The sequence below is a fragment of the Mustela nigripes genome, chromosome 3, assembly GCF_022355385.1.
Source record: "Mustela nigripes isolate SB6536 chromosome 3, MUSNIG.SB6536, whole genome shotgun sequence".
Lineage (NCBI taxonomy): Eukaryota > Metazoa > Chordata > Mammalia > Carnivora > Mustelidae > Mustela > Mustela nigripes.
In genome coordinates, this window is record NC_081559.1 from 139,072,414 (window position 1) to 139,094,581 (window position 22,168).

Genomic DNA, 22,168 nt, shown 5'->3' on the forward strand with positions numbered 1-22,168 from the left:
CCCTCTAATGAGGCACTAACATAAAGACAATTGGGAGTCTCCTGGTGAATGTTACATTCCTGCTATCAAACGTCCCTGTTAGTGAGATTTAGGTCTTAAAAGAAATTTAACTTTATTTACTTTTCCTTCTACCTCCGTCTCCTTCGGTTTTTTATGGAGGGGAGGGTGACGTTAGGGCTTGAGGAACTGAGTTATATATCTTTGGAAATTGGGCTATTGATAAGGCAACTTCTTTGTTGTAAATCTCAAGGACATTTGTAAACCAAGAGAGACTCCTGCCTTGCAGGACTGTGATCTCTGCAAGATAACCATTTGCTCTTCTTTTAGGGCAGTCAGGGGTGCCTGTGAAATGTCACACATATTACCAAGGGGAGTGGGTGGAGAGGGGGTGCAAGGCACCAGCCCCTGCTCCATCCTCAGCCAGCCTCCTGCTCCCTCATCAGTACTATTTGTGTTATTTATATTTATATGTGGTTCTCAGCATCAGCATCAAACTTGTAAAAGTCCAAGATTCCTATAGGAAAAAATGGCAGGGCCCACCTGATAAGGAATAGTTTGATATTTGGCCTTCATGAATATATTAACAAATTATCTATAGGCAGTAATCCACCAGGCTTTTCAGAGGCATTTCCTCCCTGTTTCCTCATCTGTTCTTGCGAAGTCACTGGGGATTTGTTTTGTTTGCTTAGTTTTCACATTGTATTCCAGATTGTGTGTGTGTGTGTGTGTGTGTGTGTGTGGGCATGGCATCAACTACTGGCCACAAAATGAGTTATGTGGCATGGCTGAAAAATTAAAAAAAAAAAGATCATTTCAATGAATGAGTATTCCTTTAATATGTAAACATACAAAAATCCTACCTGGGATGGTTCTTTCTTCCTTTTTTTGATGTTGCTCATCAGGAAGCACTGTCTCAAGATTTCTCTCTCCACAACACATGCATATGATGACCTCTCTTTCCTCATCCTAAATGAGAGGTGCATTCATGGGATAGAATAAAGCATTTGGTTCTGTGCCACTGGGCAGGGCCCACTCCTAGCAGAACTTTGATGTGAAATGACCTGATATTCATCATAGCCACTGTCCTTCTTGTACTCTCCATTCTTACAGGGGGGATAAGATAAACACATAATAACAGCAGGAAGTATGTGATAAGAATAGACATTTGAATCATAGTTTTTCAGAAGAAGGCTTTACACAGAATTTAGACTTAGAGCTGAGTATTGAAGCATGGGTACTCTTTAGATAGAATGGCATTCCTTTTTCCTCCTTACTAAAGCCTACTCTTCAGAAATAATATTGTATAAGCCACCTATGTGTTGGGATGCATTTTTGAAGTTACGTTTTACAGAGTTACATACATTTAAAACAATGACTTCAGTTATATCGTAAGAAACATATTCTTAGAGGCATTACTGAGCAGGGACTGGGGATTATTTTTAGACAGGAGGATCATCCTAGAACTTCTAAAATTATATTATATATATTTTATCAGCCTACAAGGGTCATGCTTACCCCTAGCCATATTGGATGAACAGCTTCCACCTAGGAGAAACTGGCAAGCTAATTCTTCCCTTTTGCTGAATTAGAGTCAGTCTCTTCTTAAAATGCAGTGAGTTCTCCTGTTGCTGAAGAGTTGTTTGTCCCAGGTCCATATTAAAGGATAGTGGGACTTCTTTCCTTCACAGTGGCTATAGATTTTAATAGAGTGCAGTGGCTTAGAACTAATATTATAAGGAATACATGATTCTGCTCATAAATACTCAGGCATATCTATGTTGTTCCTTGTTCCTTAGAGGGAAGAGAAAATTAAGGTCAATATGGAATTGTTAAAAGTAAGGTATTTGGGGGTGCCTGGGTGGCTCAGTCCATTAAGCATCTGCCTTTGGCTCCCGTCATGATTTCAGGCTCCTTACCATTGTAAACACATCCATTCATAAATAAGCTGACCAAATTACCACACTACTTGAAAGTCATCAATGGTACTCTACTGTCTACTAAATAAAGTTGAACTTTAATTTTCAATGTCCTTTGTAATTTCTTTCTTTTTGCTTCCACAGCTTAAAGTAGTACCCATCTCTTTCTTACTGTTTTTTAGTGATACAAAACTGAAAGCAATCTTGTGGTACAACTCTGCAACCAAAAAGAGAATTCCAAAGATTTCTAAATAAAATTCTCTTTGTCCTTTGGAGGGTAGCGCAGCAATTTAATCAAGTAATTATTGACCACCTGAGTTCCACATTAGAGATTGTGACAGATACAAATAACATAAGGTGACATTTAGTCTTGGTCTGCCAGGGACAGCCCTTACTTGTGTCTGAAATCGAAGAACTATTACTAATATCCTCTTTTTGCTCTCATTTTGGATGAGAAATTAGGTGAGCACCCATATAGGACACAATTATTGCTATTATAGAGAAATCATTTGGATATGCATGCAGGAAATTATTAAAGAAAAATATAAGATTTGATACAATCAAGCATTTAATTTTCTGATGGAACCCAAAATGTTGTATTCTTGAGGGACAGTGAGAGAGTTGAAGCTATTAGGAAAGGTTTTCAATAGGAGGAACCTGAAGTCTGGATAGACAGAGAAGGAGGGTTGACATTCCTAGTGAGAAGCCATAGGGGTGGGAATATACATGATAATTTTGTGCTCCACTAAAGAAAGTGACTTGAATGGAGTGGGGAGAATGGCTTGTGAGATGAGGTATGTTACTTGATGGGGAAATTCTCCCTTTCCATAGCCTCACCTGAGGGAATTGTATTGAAGGGGAAATCCATCTTAGTTAGGCTCAGGTAGACTTCTGCTATCCCATGGGACACAGTTACATGGCACAGACTAATCTTACTCTTGTCACAGGACTAATTGGATAGAAATAATTTCCTGCCAGAACCTGTTTTGTGTAAGATGATGTGTATCTTCTAAGTCAATAACCTCTAGAGTTATTATTATTCCTTTATTTTAAATGAGAGGAGGAAGAGAAATAAAAATACTCTGATGTGCTCCATGTGGTGTACTGCCACATTTTACAATGCATTCTTAGGCAATCAGTCTACGTTCTTGTCCCTACTGTATCTTGCACATTCATTACACAAAGCAAATATTTCTTTTACTCGTCTCTCTTCCCACACTGCAAATTTTGTATACTCAGGATCTTATTTTAATTATATTTTATCTTCAAATGCCTTGCATAATACACTCAATAAATAGTAAAAAGATGACGTTGATTTTCTGCTTTTGATGATTCGGTTTTTGGACAAAAAGGTCGAAAGATCCTCAAAAAAAAAAAAAAACAGAGAAAGGAATGTAATGTACTTTTAGGGCTAAACATGGTCAGGACTTATAAATGGCTTCTCTACTTAGTTCAGGATGTTTTGATTTTTGTCATGGATTTGACTATGTATAAAATTATTACCTGAAAAATGATAACCATAAGATGTCTCGTCTCTCTTCTCAGCAAAGACATGATGTCCCCTATTTGGATACTGATATATTTTACTCTTTTTAATGTTTGTTTCTAATATTACCTAAATGACAGTCAATAAATATTAAAGTTTAGGTACAGAATTTGTCCTTTACTGCCGTCCCTAATGCTTATTCTTATTTGTATTCCCTAAGACCACAAATAGTCATATTAGGAACTCTGATGGGCTTTGGAGTCAGATGGACCTGGTTTAAATTATTCTATTTCACTAACTAGCTTTGTGATCACTTATAATTTCTTTTCTCCAAGCCTCCATTTCTGTTCTATAAAATGGGAACAATAATAGAACATATCTTATAGAGGTGTTGTGATTATTAAACAAAATATATATTTAAAAAGAATATTGTAGGGAGGTGATCTCAAGATGGTGACAGGTCATTTCTGACTTCAGTTCCCCTTACAAGACAGGAAGCTAGAAATTAACCCTAGACAAGATACCACTGTGAAAATCTCAGAACTTGGGGGTAAGGCTGAAACACCCCCCAGGAACACAGTGACTGAGGAAGTCTTCATTAGAAGGGTAAGAGGCGTAGTTTTACTTTGCCCACATTGCCCCTTTCTCATGCTGGCATCGCACAGCACTGAGAGGGCTCTTTCAGGCCTATGGTTTTTCCAGTAGGAAAAGAGAACCCACAGTAGATATCCAGCTTCCCCGCATTGTAGGACACTTCCTTGGAAGCCTATTCAGGTTTCTCCCCACAGGGATCATAGGGAGAGTCTATAAGGGTTAATCACTGGGAATCAGATAGAGATGAAAGAAGAAGGTAGAGTTTATAGCACCCACCAATCATATATTAGTGGACCACACTCTTGCTTGCAGTGGCCCCAAGCAGAAATCCCAGCCAGCAGCTCTGCCCAACTGCAGAGTTGAGACGGTGGCGCCATCTGGCCAGGGAGCTTGGTTAGCAGTTCTGTGTGATTTAGTTCCCCAGTCAACTAGCTATACCACCTGTGGAACCCATTCTAAATGTTGGTAGAATGGAAATAAATTTGCAGCCCTGCTCAAATGTGAAGTATAGTCTCCAATTCTGCCTGATCAGAAAACCTGGCCAGAGAACCTGGGTATCTGTGGAGCCCATCCTTCAGTCCTGCTTGGGCAGAGAGCCAAATCAGCAACCCTTTCTAACTGTTGAGCCTCTAGCCCTGCATAATAAGGGATCCTAAACAGTGACCCTGGGAAGACTCAGAGCACAGCCTATGATATTGCCCAGCCATGGAGACCAGATTATAGTCCTACTCAGCAATAGATACCAACACATGGCCGTGCTCAGTTGCTATGGACTCACCCAGGCAAAAAGTCCAAGTAGTGATCCCTCCTAATCACAGAGCATAGTTTGGTACCCTACCTGACCAGAGTCTAGATTTTGACCCTACCCTACTGTGGAGCTTAGTTTCTAGCACCACCCAACTGCTGGAAAACCTATCTGCACAGAGAGCCTGGCAAGTGACTTTACCTTACAACAGAGCTCAGCCAACATTAACTTATCACAGGGCAGCTGTAGCACTGCCCAACTTTAGGTCACAGTCTGTGGCCCCACCTGAACACAGAGCAAGGCCTGAGGCCCCTGTCTGATCATGGAGCTCTTCTTGTGGCCCTGCATGAACACAGATAGGTATCATAGCCTGAGGCCTCACCCAGCCAGAAGCATTTGTGGAGTCTAGCTCAAAGCCCTGCCCAACTTCAGAGTCCAACCAGTAACACTGCCTTGCCAGGGAACATAGCCTGCAACTTTGCCCAACGACATGTGAATATAGAACCTAGCTAGTAAAGCAGAATCAGCAGCCCTGCCTGATTAGACAACTCACCTAGTGGCTCCACTTGAACATGGAGCTCAGCCAGCAGCACCATTTCCCACCTTAGACAATAGGCAGTAGCCTTGCTTAACTAGAGACCCTAATATGAAACCACACTTACTTGTGAATCCTGCCAACTGACTCATGGAATGCTGCGTGCTGAGCTGATTCATGAAGGTCTTTTTCTGTCATAACAAACCTGTAAAGTCAGGAAGAGGAGATTGCTTATTCAAGTGCATATATATCAATGCAAAGATATGGGATCATGAAAAATCAGGTAAACGTTATACACCAAAGGAAACAAATAAAACTGATAACTGACCCTAAAGAAATGGAGATCTATGAATTTGGAATCTCTGAATTTAGAATATCATCTTTCTTTAAATTTATTTTTATTTTTTAATTTTTATTTATTTTTTTAAACAATTTTTTCAGTGTTCCAAAATTCATTGTTTATGCACCACACCCAGTGCTCCATGTAATATGTGTCCTCCACAGTACCCACTACCAGGCTCATCCCCCCACCTCCCTTTCAACCCTCAGTTTGTCTCTCAGAGTCCATAGTCTCTCATGGTTTGTCTCCACCTCCAATTTTCCCCAACTCACTTCTCCTCTCCATCTCCCAGTGTCCTCTGTGTTATTCCTTATGCTCCACAAGTCAGTGAAACCATATGATAATTGACTCTCTCTGCTTGGTTTATTTCACTCAACATAATCTCTTCTAGTCCCATCCATGTTGACAAAGAACTTCAGTAAATTGGGGCAGCTGGGTGGCTTAGTGGGTTAAAGCCTCTGCCTTCAGCTCAGGTCATGATCCTGGGGGCCTGGGATTGAGCCCTGCATCAGGCTCTCTGCCCTGCAAGCAGCCTCTTTCCTCCTCTCTCTCTGCCTGCCTCTGTGCCTACTTGTGATCCCTGTCTGTCAAATAAATAAATAAAATCTTAAAAAAAAGAAATTCAGTAAACTACAAAAATGTACAGACAACTAAATGAAATTAGGAAAATAATGCATAAACAAAATATATTTAACAACAAAATAAAAGCCGTTAATAAAAAAACATAAACAAATCTTAGAGTTAAAGACTCCAATGACTGTACTGCAGATATCAACAGAGAAATTAAACAGAAGATCCAACAAAACAGAAAAAAAAATTATTGAACTTGTAGATCATTGAAATTATCCAGTTAAATATACAAAAAGAAAAAAGAATGAAAAAGAGAAAGATTACAGGAGTTATGGAATACAATAAACAGAAATCATGTACACATTATAGAAAACCAGACTAGAGGAAAAGATAAAGTCTATTTATTTATTTATTGTTTTTTGTTTTTTGTTTTTATTTTTTATTTTTTACAAACATATAATATATTTTTATCCCCAGGGGTACAGGTCTGTGAATCGCCAGGTTTACACACTTCAAAGCACTCACCATAGCACATACCCTCCCCAACGCCCATAACCCCACCCCCCTTCTCCCAACCCCCCTCCCCCCAGCAACCCTCAGTTTGTTTTGTGAGATTAAGAGTCACTTATCATTTGTCTCCCTCCCAATCCCATCTTGTTTCATTTATTCTTCTCCTACCCCCTTGACCCCCTCATGTTGCATCTCCACTTCCTCATATCAGGGAGATCACATGATAGTTGTCTTTCTCTGATTGACTTATTTCTCTAAGCATGATACGCTCTAGTTCCATCCACATCATCACAAATGGCAAGATTTCATTTCTTTTGATGGCTGCATAGTTTTTCATTGTGTATATATACCACCTCTTCTCTTCTTTATCCATTCATCTGTTGATGGACATCTAGGTTCTTTCCATAGATTGGCTATTGTGGACATTGCTGCTATAAACATTTGGTGCACGTGCCCCTTTGGATCACTACGTTTGTATCTTTAGGGTAAATACCCAGTAGTGCAATTGCTGGGTCTTAGGGTAGTTCTATTTTCAACATTCTGAGGAACCTCCATGCTGTTTTCCAGAGTGGCTGCACCAGTTTGCATTCCCACCAATGTAGGAGGGTTCCCCTTTCTTGCAAGCATCTGTCATTTCCTGACTTGTTGATTTTAGCCATTCTGACTGGTGTGAGGTGATATCTCATTGTGGTTTTGATTTGTATTTCCCTGATGCCAAGTGATGGAGAACTTTTTCATGTGTCTGTTGGCCATCTGGATGTCTTCTTTGTAGAAATGTCTGTTCATGTCTTCTGCCCATTTCTTGATTGGATTATTTGTTCTTTGAGTTTTGAGTTTGCTAAGTTCTTTATAAATTTTGGACACTAGCCCTTTATCTGATGGATATGAAATCAATGCACAGAAATCAGTTGCATTTCTCTACACCAACAACAAGACAGAAGAAAGAGAAATTAAGGAGTCAATCCCATTTACAATTGCACCCAAAACTATAAGATACCTAGGAATAAACCTAACCAAAGAGGCTAAGAATCTATACTCAGAAAACTATAAAGTACTCATGAAAGAAATTGAGGAAGACACAAAGAAATGGAAAAATGTTCCATGCTCCTGGATTGGAAGAATAAATATTGTGAAAATGTCTATGCTACCTGAAGCAATCTATGCATTTAATGCAATTCCTATCAAAGTACCATCCATTTTATTCAAAGAAATGGAACAAATAATCCTAAAATTTATATGGAACCAGAAAAGACCTAGAATAGCCAAAGGAATATTGAAAAAGAAAGCCAACGTTGGTGGCATCACAATTCCGGACTTCAAGCTCTATTACAAAGCTGTCATTATCAAGACAGCATGGTACTGGCACAAAAACAGACACATAGATCAATGGAACAGAATAGAGAGCCCAGAAATAGACCCTCAAATCTATGGTCAACTAATCTTCGACAAAGCAGGAATGAATGTCCAATGGAAAAAGGACAGCCTCTTCAATAAATGGTGCTGGGAAAATTGGACAGTCACATGCAGAAAAATGAAATTGTACCATTTTCTTACACCACACATGGAAATAGACTAAAAATGGATGAAGGACCTCAATGTGCGAAAGGAACCATCCAAATCCTTGAGGAGAACACAGGCAGCAACCTCTTCGACCTGAGCCACAGCAACATCTTCCTAGGAACATCGCCAAAGGCAAGGGAAGCAAGGGCAAAAATGAACTATTGGGATTTCATCAAGATCAAAAGCTTTGGCACAACAAAAGAAACAGTTAACAAAACCAAAAGACAACTGACAGAATGGGATAAAGTCTATTTAAACCAATAATGGAGGACAGAAAGTCTATTTAAAGCAATAATGGCTGAAACCTGGGGAGAGAAACAGACATCCAGACTTATCAGCCCAAAAGATTCCAAACAGGTTGAAGCCAAAAGGGCCACAAAGAAACACGTTATAATTAAATTATTAAAAGTCAAATATAAAAGGAAAAATTTTAAGCAGTAAGACAAAATTTACTCATTACATACAGAGGAGCCTTTGTAAGACTATCAAAATAAACTTTGCAGACCAGGAGAAAGTAGAATGACATATTCAAAATACTGAAAGAAAAAACTGTCACTAAAAGACTACATCAAGGAAAGCTGTCCTTTTTTTGTCCTAAACAAAAGCTGAGAGAGTCTGTCACCACTAGAATCACCTTATAAGAAATGTGAACGGGTGTTCTTCAAACTAAAATAAAATAATAGTAATATTATAAAAACATAAGAATGTATAAAACTTACTAGTTAAAGTAAATATGTAGTCAAAGCCAGATTCTCTAACATTATAATGGTAGTACACAAATCTCAACTTGAAAACATAAAAAACAAATGTATTAAATATAACTATACTATAATAACTTGTTATTAGATACCTCATATTAAAATGGAAATTGTAATATGAATAAACTAAAATAGGAGGTAAAATATAAAGTTTCTGTATGCTATGAGGCTCTTACAGCTTAAAAGAAATAAGAAAAGAAGAAGGAACAAAGGATCTGCAAAAAAGTAAAAAAACTGACAAAAAAGACTTTAAGTTAAAAATGATTGATGACAAAGAAGGCAATTATATAATAATAAAGGGGTCAATCCATCAAGAAGATGAAATACTTGTAAGTATTTATGAATCCAACATCAGAACATATTATTTTAAATATACAAAGAAAATACTGAGAAATATAAATAAACTATACTAATAAAAAATACAATAATAGTCAAAGACTTTAATACATTACTAACAACAATGATAGATCATCCAGAGAGAGAACCAATGAATTTGAACAACAATATAAAGCAAATGGAAATAACAGACATATACAGAACATTCTATCCAGCAACAGAAAGCTGCACATTCTTCTTGTAAGGACACAGAACATATATAAATCCATATAAATTACATAACACTTCTGAATAACAAATGGATCAAGGAGGAAATCAAGAAGAAAATAAAAAGATTTCCTGAGAAAAAGAAAAATAGAAACACAATATACCAAAATTTATGGGTTGTATCAAAAGCAATTCTAAGAGGGAAGGTGAAAGCTATAAACACATACATCAAGAAAAAAATTAAGATCTCAAATAATTTTACATCATACCTTAAGGAACTGGAAAAGGAAAAATGAGCTAAGCCCAAAGCTAGCAGATGGGAGGAGGAATAATATAAATTAGAATAGAAATAAATGGGTAAAGACTGAGCAAGATGATGGAAGAGTAGGAGTTTGAAATGTCCGCATGTCCCAGGAGTTCAGTTAGATAGTTATCAAACCATTCTGAATGCCTACAGACTCATCAGGAAATAGAAGAGAAAAAGATCAGCAACCCTGGGAACAGAAAATTGACCACTTTCCAGAAGGTAGGACATGTGGAAAAGTGAATCTGAAGCAACAGGGAAATAGACCATGGCGGGAGGGGCCAGTTCCTGGCAAGTGAGAGAGCAGTGGAGCACAACATTGGAACTTTTAGAAGTTTGCTTCACTGAGGGATGTCACTCCAGAGACGAGACTGAGTGGGGGATGGAGCTCTCATGGGGACAGTGGGTCTCAGGACCTGTGGGGACACAAAAAGACCAGGGGTGTCTGAGTGTGGCAGAGCTCCCAGTATCAAGTGGGGAAGTTGGCTGCAGAAATGGAGTCAAGAGTGGGCTCTCAATTCTGGATTACCTTAAACTGTGATTCAAGGCAGAGTTTGACCACTGCTCTTCAAGAAGGGACCCCACAAGTGGCAGATCCAGAGAGACTCCTTCCTTCCTCCTCTGGGAGCAGCAGCATGGGAGCATGCTGCCAGAATCTGCTGGGTTTGAAGACTTCAAACAGGGCTGTTTGCCAGAGATAGAAACACTAGGCCATAAGCCAGATGAGCATGAAGTACAGCTGGAGATGAGGGAGTTGGGAGGGATTGACTGCTCTTCTCTGAGGGCACATTGAAGAGTGGGGCCCTGAGCACTCAGCTCCTCTGGCACCAGAGATTGGGAGCCACCATATTCATTCCTGCCCTCCAAAGCTGTACAGAAAACGTTCAGGGAACAAAAGCTCCTGAGAGCAAACCCAAGCAGATTACTTAGACTGGCCCCAAGCAAGGTGGTGCAATTCTGCCTCAGGCAAAGACATTCGAGAATCAGTGCAACAGACCCCTCCCCCAGAAGATCAGCAAGAACACCCAGCCAAGAACAAGTTCATTGATCAATGAAAACTGCAGAACTCCAGAGCTGGGGGAAGCAACACATAGAATTTATGACTTTTCCCCATGATCCTTTAGTCTTTCAAAGTTAATTTTTAAAATTTTATTTTTTCTTATTCTATTTTTAAAAATTTTTCCTCTTTCCTATTTTAACGTTTTAACTATTTTATATTACCAATACCTTTTAGAAAATCTTTTAAAATTTTTACTGTTATAGTCATATTTTATCCCTTCATTGTATTTATCCTTATTTTTTGTATGTACATATATTTTTTTTCTTTAAAATTTTGGGACACAATTTCTTCTAATACATCAAAATATACCCTAAATCTAGTGAATTGCTTTTTTCTAGTCTACAGCCTGATCACACTCTTTCCTTTTTTTTTTTTTTCTTTTCTTTTTTCAACCAACTTCTTATCTTATAAATTACTTTTATAGAATCTTTTTAAATTTTCATCTTTACCTTCATATTCCATCCCTTCATCATTTACCCTTATTTTTGTATATATATATAAGTTTTTCTTTCTTTAAAATTTTGGGAAGTAGTTTATTCTAACTGACCAAAATATACCTAAAATCAAGTGTGTCACTCTGTTCTATTCATGAGTCTAATATATATATTCCTATTCTTTTTTCCCCCCTTTCTCCCTTTTCCCCCTTTCTTCTTCCCTGGGTTTTGGGTCTCTTCTGATTTGGTTAGTGTATATTTTTCTCAGTTTATTGATACCCTTTTAGTATTTTGTTATCTCATTCATCTATTCTTATCTGGATAAAATGCCAAGGTTGAAAAACTCACCACAAAACAAAACAAAACAAAACAAAACATAAACAAGAGGCAGTACTGATGGCTAATCAATACAGACATTAATAATATGTCAGAAATTGAGTTCAGAATTATGATTATCAACGTGCTAGCTGGGCTCAAAAAAAAAACATGGGAGATATTGGAGAATCCCTCTCTGGAGAAATAAAATCCCTTTCTGGAGAAATAAAAGAACTAAAATCTAACCAAGTTGAAATAAAAAATGTTATTAATGAGAAGCAGTAAAAAATGGAGGTGCTTACTGCTAGGATAAATGAGGCAGAAGAGAGAATCAGTGATATAGACCACCCAATGATGGAGAATAAAGCAGCTGAGCAAAAGAGAGACAAACAACTACTGGACCATGAGGGGAGAATTTGAGAGATAAGTGATAACATAAGATGAAACAATATTAGAATAACTGGGATCCCAGAAGAAGAGGAGAGAGAGGAGCAGAAGGTATATTGGAGCAAATTATAGCAGAGAATTTCCCTAGTTTAGTGAAAAGAACAAGCATCAAAATCTAGGAGGCACAAGGAAACCCCCTCAAAACAATAAAAATAGGTCCACATCCTATCATCTAATAGTAAAACTTACAAGTTTCAGTGACAAAGAGAAAATCCTGGAAGCAGTTCAGGACAAGAGGTCTGTAACACAGTGTTAGAAATATTAGATTGGCAGCAGACCTATCCACAGAGACCTGGCAGGCCAGAAAGGACTGGCAAGATATATTCAGAGTACTAAATGAGAAAAATATGCAGCAAAGAATACTACATCCAGTTAGGCTGTAATTGAAAATAGAAGGAGAGATAAAAAGCTTCCAGGACACTGGAAAGAAAAAACTAAAAGAATTTGCAACACAAAATGAGGAAGTATTGAAATATTGAAATATTGAAAGGTGACCTCTAAGCAAAGAGAGAGCCTAAAACTAGCAAACCAGAAAGGAAGAGAGACAATATACAGTAACAGTCACCTTACAGGCAATACAATGGCACTAAATTCATACCTTTCAATAGTTATCTGAATGTAAATGGGCTAAATGCCCCAATCAAAAGACACAGTGTGTTAGAAGGGATTAAAAAAAAAAAAAAAAAAAAACAAAGAACAAAAAACAAAAAATAAGACCCACTGATATTTTGTCTCCAAGAAACTCATTTTAGACCCAAAGACACCTCCAGATTTAAAGTGAGGGCTGGAAAAAAAAATTTATCATGATAATGGACATCAAAAGAAATCTAGGTTTGCAATCCTTATATCAGATAAATTAGATTTTAAGGCAAAGACTATAATAAGAGATGAAAAAAAAAACACCATATCATGCTTAAAGTGTCTGCCCAACAAAAATATCTAACAATTTTAAATATCTATGTCCCTAACATAGGAGCAGCCAATTATATAAACCAATTAATAACAAAATCAAAGAAACACATTGACAATAGTATAATAATAGTAGGGGACTTTAACACCCCTGTTACTGAAATGGACAGATCATCTAAACAAAAGATCAACAAGGAAATAAAGGCTTTAAATTACACACTGGACCAGATGGACATCACTGATATATTTAAAACATTCCATCCCAAAACAACAGAATACACATTCTTCTCTAGTGCACTTGGAACATTCTCCAGAATAGGTCACATCCTGGGTCACAAACCAGGTCTCAACTTGTACCATAAGATTGGGATCATTCCATGCATATTTTCAGACCACAATGCTTAGAAACTTGAACTCAATCACAAGAGGAAAGTTGGAAAGAACTCAAATACATGGAGGCTACAGAGCAACCTACTAAAGAATGAATGGGTCAACCAGAAAATTAAAGAAGAATTAAAAAAATTCATGGAAACAAATGAAAATGAAAACACAATGGTTCAAAATCTGTGGGACACAGCAAAGGTAGTCCTGAGAGGAAAGTATATAGCAATACAAGCCTTTCTCAAGAAACAAGAAAGGTCTCAAGTACACAACCTAACTCCACACTTAAAGGAGCTGGAAAAAGAACAGCAAAGAAAGCCTAAATAAGCAGGAGAAGAAAAATAATAAAGATCAGAGCAGAAATCAATGAAATAGAAACAAACGAATGAACAAACAAACAAACAAACAAACAAACAAAAAACAGTAGAACAAATCAAAGAAACTAGTAGCTGGTTCTCTGAAAGAATGAGTGAAGAAAAGAGAGGGGACCCAAATTAATAAAATCATGGATGAAAGAGGAGAGATCACAACCAACACCAAAGAAATACAAACAATGATAAGAACATATTATGAGGGGCACCTGGGTGGCTCAGTGGGTTAAACCCTCAGCCTTCAGCTCAGGTCATGATCCCAGGGTCCTGGAATCAAGCCCCACATCAGGATCTCTGCTCAGCAGGGGGCCTCTCTCTCTCTGCCTGCCTCTCTGCCTACCTGTGATCCCTGTCTATCAAATAAATAAATAAATAAATAAATAAATAAATAATAAATAAATAAAATCTTTTTTTTTTTTTTTTTTTAAAGAACGTATTATGAGCAACTCTACACCAGCCAGTTTGACAATCTGGAAGAAATGAATGCATTCCTAGAGATGTATAAACTACCCAGCTGAGCCAGGAAGAAACAGAAAACCTGAACATACCCATAACTAGTAAGGAGATTAAAGTAGTCATCAAAAATCTCCCAATAAACAAGAGCCCAGGGCCAGAGAGCTTCCCAGGAGAATTTTACCAAACATTTAAAGTAGAATTAATTACCTATTCTACTGAAACTGTTCCAAAAAATAGAAATGGAAGAAAAACTTCCAGACTCATTTATGAGGCCAGCACTATCTTGATCCCCAAATCAGACAAAGACCCCATCAAAGAAGAATTACAGATCAATATCCTTGATGAACATGGATGCAAAAATTCTCACCAAAATACTAGCCAATAGGATCCAATGGTACATTAAAAGGATTATTCACCATGACCAAGTGGGATTTAGTACTGTACTGCAAGTTTGGTTCAACATCCACAAATCATACAAGGTGATACAATATATTAAGAAACAAAAGAACAAGAACCATATAATACTGTCAATAGATGCTGAAAAAGATTTTGACAACATACAGCATCCTTTCTTGAACAAAACTCTTGACAGTGTGGGCATAGAGGGTATATATCTCAATATCATCAAAGCCATCTATGAAAAACCCACAGTGAATATCATTCAGGAACATGGCAGGGATGCCCACTATACTACTGTTATTCAACATAGTACTAGAAGTCCTAGTGTCAGCAATCAGTCAACAAAAAGAAATAAAAGACATCCGAATCAACAAAGAAGTCAAACTTTCACTCTTTGAAGATGAAATGATAATTTATGTGGAAAAAACAAAAGACTCCACTCCAAAACTGCTAGAACTCATACAGGAATTCAGTAAAGTGTCAGGGTATAAAACCAATGCACAGAAATCAGGTGCATTTCTATACACCAAGAGTAAGACAGAAGAAAGAGAAATTAAGCAGTTGATCCCACTTATAATTGCACCCCAAACCAGAGAATATCTAGGAGTAAACCTAACCAAAGAGCTGAAGAATTTGTATTCAGAAACTATAAACTACTCATGAAAGAAATTGAGGAAGGCATAAAGAAATGAAAAAACTTTCCATGCTCATGTATTGGAAAAATAAATATTGTGAAAATGCCTATGCTACCTAAAGCAATCTATACATTTAATGCAATCTCTATCAAAATATCATCAGTTTTTTTTCAAATTAATGGAACAAAAAATCCTAAAATTTATATGGAACCAGAAAAGATCCTAAATAGAGGAATGTTGAAAAAGAAAGCCAAAGTTGGTGGCATTGCAATTCCAGACTTCAAGCTCTATTACAAAGCTGTAATCATGGCAGTGTGGTACTGGCACAAAACAGACACATAGATCAGGGGAACAGAATAGAGAGCCCAGAAATGGACCCTCAACTCTATGGTCAACTAGTCTTTGACAAAGAAGGAAAGAATGTCCAATGGAAAAAAGACAGCCTCGTCAATAAATGGTGTTGGGAAAATTGGACAGCAACATGCAGAAGGATGCTATTTGACCATTTCCTTACATCACACATAAAAAGAGACTCCAAATAGATGAAAGACCTCAATGTGAGACAGGAATCTATCAAAATCCTTGAGGAGGACAGAGGCGGAAATCTCTTAGATCTCAGCCACAGCAAATTCTTCCTAGAGACATTCCCAAAGGCAAGGGAAGCAAGGGCAAAAATGAACTGTTGAGACATTATCAAGATCAAAAGCTTTTGCGCAGCAAAGGAAAAAATCAACAAAACTAAAGAACAGCTGACAGAATGGGAGAAGATATTTGCAAATGACATATCAGATAAAGGGTTGGTATCCAAAATCTTTAAAGAACTTATAAAACTCAATACCCAAAGAACAAATAATCCAGTCAAGAAATGGGCAGAGGACATGAATACACATTTGTACAAAGAAGACATCCAGATGACCAACAGACACATGAAAAAGTGCTCCACATCACTTGCCATCAGGAAATACAAATCAAAACCACAGTGAGATACTATCTCACATCAGTCAGAATGGCTACAGTTAACAAGTCAGGAAATGACAGATGTTGGTGAGGATGCAGAGAAAGGGGAACCCTCCTACACTGTTGGTGGAAATGCAAGCTGGTGCAGCCACTCTGGTAAACCATATGGAGGTTCCTCAAGAAATTGAAAATAGTGCTACCCTAGGACCCAGCTATCACATTACTGGGTGTTTATCCTAAAGATACGAATGTAGTGATACAAAGGTGCATGTGTATCTGAATGTTTATAGCAGCAATATCCACAATAACCAAAGTGTGGAAAGAACCTAGATGACCACCAACAGATGAATGGGTAAAGAAGATATTTACAGACACACACACATACACACACACACACACACACACACACACACACACACACAGAGGAATACTATGCAGTCATCAAAAGAAACAAAATCTTGCCATTTGCAATGATGTGGATAGAACTAGAGGATATTATGCTAATCAAAATAAGTCAATCAGAGAAAGACAATTACCACATGATGTCTCTGGCATGAGGAATTAGGGAGGCAGGGTGGGGGGCTATGGGGGGTAGGGAGGGAAAGAATGAAACAAGATGGGATGGAGAGGTAGACAAACCATAAGAGACTCTTAATCTCAGGAAATAAATGGAGTGTTTGTGGGGGGTTGGGGATAGGGTGGCTGTGTTACGGACACTGGGGAGGGTATGTGCTATGGTGAGTGCTGTGAAATGTGTAAGCCTGATGATTCATAGACCTGTACCCCTGGGGCAAGTAATACATTATATGTTAATAAAAAAAAGATAGACATAAGTGTAATAGGAGACAGGGAAACAATAGGAAAGATTAACAAAATTAAGAGTTCCTTGGAAAGATAAATGAAACTGGCATTTAGACTAACAAAGAAAAACAAAAAAGGACAAATAGAATTCTGAATGAAAGAAGAGATATCACATCAGATTCCACAGAAATACAGTCATAAAAGTATGAACAATTATATGCCAGCAAACTGGACAACATAAAAGAAATGGATTACTTTCCAGAAACATACAACCTATCATGACTGAAAAAGAATAAATAGAAAATCTGGGCAGATCAGTGAGTAAGGAGATTGAATCAATAATAAAAAACCTCCAACAAAGATAAATCCAGGACCAGCTAGCTTCATTGGTGAACTCTACCAAAAATTTAAAGAAGAATTAACACCAAACCTTCCCAAGCTCTTCCAAAACATTGAAAGGCAGGAAACATTCCCAAATTCATTTTTTGAGGACAACATTATCCTGATACCAAAGTCAGATAAGAACACTACAAGAGAACTATCAGCCAATATGCCTGATGGATATATATACATAAAAATCTCAGTACTAGCAAATTGAATTCAACAACATATTAAATGATCATATGCTATAATCAAGTAGGATTTACCCTTGGGATGAAAAGATGTTTTAACATATGTAAATCAATAAACATATCACATCAATAAAAGATAAAAATTATGTGATCATCTCAATAGATGCAGAAAAAACATTGACAAAATTTAACATCCACTTATGATAAAAACCCTCAACAAACTGAATGTAGAAGGAATGTACTTCAACACGATAAAGGTCATATATGACAAACACACAACTATTATAATACTAATGGTAAAAGTTGAAAGCTTTTCCTCTAAGATCAGGAACAAGACAAGAATGTCCACACTTAACACACCTATTCAATATAGTACCTGAAGTCCCAGCCAGAGAAATCAGGCAAGAAAAAGAAATAAAAGGCATCCAAATGGAAAAAACAATAAAATGGTCTCTGTAGATGACATGATTGTGTGTATAGAAATCCCTGAAGACTCTACCAAAAACAAAACAAAAAACAACAAAAACTTGTTAGAATAAATAAACTCAATAAAGTTACACATTACAAATTGAGATACAAAAATTAGTTATATTTTATACACAAAAAATGAATTATCTAAAAATACATAGATCTAGTTTAAAAGGCATCAAAAACAAACAAAAATATTTAGGAATGAATTTGACCAAGGATATGAAAGATCTCTACACTGAAAAAAATAAGACATTGATAAAAGAAATTGAAAGAGATACAAATAAATGAAAACATATCCTGTTTTTATAGATTGGAAGAATTAGTATTATGAAAATGTCCACACTACTCAAAGTCAACTTATAGATTCAATGCAACATCTTTCAACATTCCAATGACATTTTTTACACAAGTAGAGAAAACAATCCTAAAATTCATACAGAACTATGAAAGACCCTGAATAGCTAAAGCAATCTTGGGGCGGGGATGGAGAAAAAAGCTGGAGGCATCATGCTTCTTGTCTTCAAACTGTATTACAAAGCTAGAGTAATCAGAACACTTTGGTACTGGCAATAAAGTAAACATAAAAACCATAGAACATGGAACAGAATCAAAAAACATAGAACAAAATCAAGAGCCTGAAAATAAACCCATGCTTATCTGTTTAACTAATACTTCATAAGCAATACTGAATGGGAAAAAGATACATGTTTTCAATAAATGGTGATTAGAAAAGTGGATATTTGTATAGAAAAGAATAAATTGATCCCTATCTTTCACCTCTAAGAAAAGTTAGCTGGAAATGGATTAAAGACTTAAGTGTAATTCCTAAAAACAACAATCCCTGAGGAAGAAAATAGGGAAAAACCTTAACATGGTTTTTGGCAATAATTTTGTAGATACAGCTTCAAAAGCACAAGCATACAAAGTGAAAATAGAAATATGGGACTACCTCAAAAAAAAAAAAAAATTGTATATTGCAAAGGAGATATCATCAAAGTGAAAGACAAGCTACAGAATATAAGAACATATTGCACAGCATATATCTCAAGGAGTTTATATCTAAAACATAAAAGTAATTCATATGATTATATAATAATAGAATCCATCTAAAATGAAACAAAATATCTAAATAAATGGTGCTCACCATCATCAGTCATCAGGAATATGCAAATAAAATCCACAATAAGATACTATCTTATACCTATTAGGATGGCTTTTTAGCAAAAGGCAAGATATAACAAGTGTTGGTGAAGATGTGGAAAAAGGGAATCCTCGTGCACCATTGGTTGGTAAATAAACTGATACAACCATTGTGGGAACAGTATGGAGTTTCCCCCCAAAATTAAAAATAGCATTATCATATGACCTAGCAATCCCACTTTTGGGTATGTGTTTGAAGGAAATGAAATCACTATATTGAGATATCTGCACCCCTCTCACATATTTATTGCAGCATTACTTGTAATAGCCAAGACATAGATACAACCTAAACATTTAATGTCAGGTGACCACTGGATAAACCTTGGGCCAGTATCCACTGGATAAACAAAACATCACACGACCCCTTCCCACCACACGAATATTATTTAGCTTTCAAAAATGAAATATTTGCCATAACATGAGTGAGATGTAAAGTTGTCATGTTAAGGGAAACAAGAAAAATAAAGACTCCATAATCTCATTTATGTGTGGGATTTGAAAAAACTGTACTTATAGAAACAAAATAGATTGGTGGTTGTCAAGAGAGAGAGTTGTGGGAGATGAGAGAAATGGGTGAAGCTGATGAAATGCTACAAACTTCCAGTTATTAGATGAGTGAGTCCTGAGGATGTAATGATGACTAAAGTCAACAATACTATATTGTATGCTTAAAAGTTGGTAAGAGGATAGATCTTAAAAGTTCTCACCACACATACACAGTAACTATCAGATGTGATTGATGTATTAACTAACCTTGTGGTACTAATTATTTCATAATACATACACATACCAAACCATCCTGTTGTACATCTCAAACTTATACAATGTTAAATGTCAATTACATCTCAAAACTTGAAAAAAAAAAAGAATGTTATGCAGTGCAGCAAATGGTAAGTCCTTAATATTAGCTATTGATATGTTGTAGGAAAACAATTTCCACCAAGAAAATATGTCTCAATTGTCGTAGAAGTAGCAGTTTGGGTATGTGGAATTGGAAATTAAAGAAACTATTTAAGTAAACATATACTTTAAGGAAGATGAATGTAAACTCAAGATTCAGGAGAAACAGGGAAATGAAGATATGTTCTTACTTTTCTAAAACTTTCTTAGCCCCACCCTTTTTTTCTTACATCTTGGTTTCCAATATTTCAAGGAGCCAAGATATACTGCCTCTTTAAAGAAAATTAGGACTTCTCCATCTAGGTTGGCAAATGTGGGCAGGTTCTCTTTTATTTAATAACTGGACCTAGACAGATGCCTGGTTTAAAAATAAAATGAAAAAAGGGGAAAATCTGAATATTCAATACTCATTGAAAATGACAGATTTGGCAGACTAGATGTGAATGTCTGAAGCCAAATGTAAGGTCCATGTGTTCCATGGGTCCTTTTGTTTTTTGAGTAGGACTGGGAAATACTGTGGTTATGAACTATTTTCTAGGGAATTCAAGTGGTAGAAAGGTAAAGTAGGTGATTGAGGCCAAAGCATCTTTGTTAGATTTGTCTCTAAATTGATCTTTGGGTTTAAGAATCAAGACTGGACTGAGACACATGAAAAAATGTTCATCATCATTAGCTATCAGGGAGATTCAAATCAAAACTACATTGAGATACCACCTTACACCAGTTAGAATGGCCAAAATTAACAAGTCAGTAAACAACATGTGTAGGACAGGATGTTGGTGGGAATGCAGGATGGTGCATCCACTTTGGAAAACAATGTGGATATTCTTTAAGAAATTAAAAATAGAAGTTCCCTATGACCCTTCAATTGCGCTACTGGGTATTTACCCCAAAGATTCTGATGTCATAAAAAGAAGGGCCACCTGTACCCTAATGTTCATAGCAGCAATGGCCACAGTTGCCAAACTGTGGAAAGAACCAAGATTCCTTTCAAAGGACGAATGGATAAGTAAGATATGGTCCATATATACAATGGAGTATTATGCCTCCATCAGAAAGGATGAATACCCAACTTTTGTATCAACATGAATGGGGCTGGAAGAGATTATGTTGAGTGAAATAAGTCAAACAGAGAGAGTCAATTATCATATGGTTTCACTTACTTGTGGAACATAAGGAATAACATGGAGACATTGGGAGATGGGGAGGAGAAGTGAGTTTGGGGAAATTGGAGGGGGAAATAAACCATGAGAGACTGTGGACTCTGAGAAACAGAGGGGAGGGAGGTAGGGGTTGGGTGAGCCTGGTGGTGGGTATTAAGGAGGGCACGTATTGCATGGAGCACTGGGTGTGTGCATAAACAATGAATGCTGAAATACTGAAAAGAAATAAAATATAATGAAAAAAAGAAGACTGGACTGAGCTTTGAGGTACACTGAGAGGAAAGACATCCCATTTTCAACTAAAGTATATGGCTATACACTGGGAGGCATTGCTGATAGACATTCTTGCCTAGGATATTTCTAAGAAGTTACATCTTGATCCAAACATTGGGGTCTTAGATAAGAATGGAGATTTGTATGCCAAACATTACATCCAAACTCAGTAATTAGGACATTCCATACTTACATCATTCTCTTCTTAGCATTGGTACAGAAAGGATGCTCCTCTGAAATGTATTGCTTTTGCTGAAATTTTTCAACTTATACTCAATTACTTGTACATTCCAGTGATTCTACTGGTAAAAAAGAAAAACATTAGAATCTAATTATTATATTTAAAAGTTACTTAACTCATTCAGTTATTCATTAATTCCTCTGCCTTTATCCATAAACATTTTGAACAGTTAATAATCAGAAGAGACTTTACATGAGAGAGTTTGGACTCTGAGGAAGTAACTGAAGGTTTTGGAGGGGCCGGGGGTGGGAGGTTTGTTGAGCCTGGTAGTGGGTATTGTGGAGGTCACATATTGCATGGAGCACTGGGTGTGGTGCATAAA

General features: G+C 36.8%; 1 long non-coding RNA gene across 1 annotated transcript in view; it reads right to left on the reverse strand.

Moving 5' to 3' along the window:
* LOC132014096 (uncharacterized) overlaps positions 1-21,899 on the reverse strand; it is a 150,795-nt gene extending 128,896 nt beyond the window's left edge. The window contains exons 1-2 of the long non-coding RNA XR_009403209.1: positions 21,799-21,899; positions 5,404-5,481 (exon numbers count right to left, since the gene is read on the reverse strand). This is a non-coding gene — a long non-coding RNA (uncharacterized LOC132014096). The remainder of the gene's footprint in view (positions 1-5,403; positions 5,482-21,798) is intronic.
* Between the last annotated feature and the right edge of the window lie 269 nt (positions 21,900-22,168).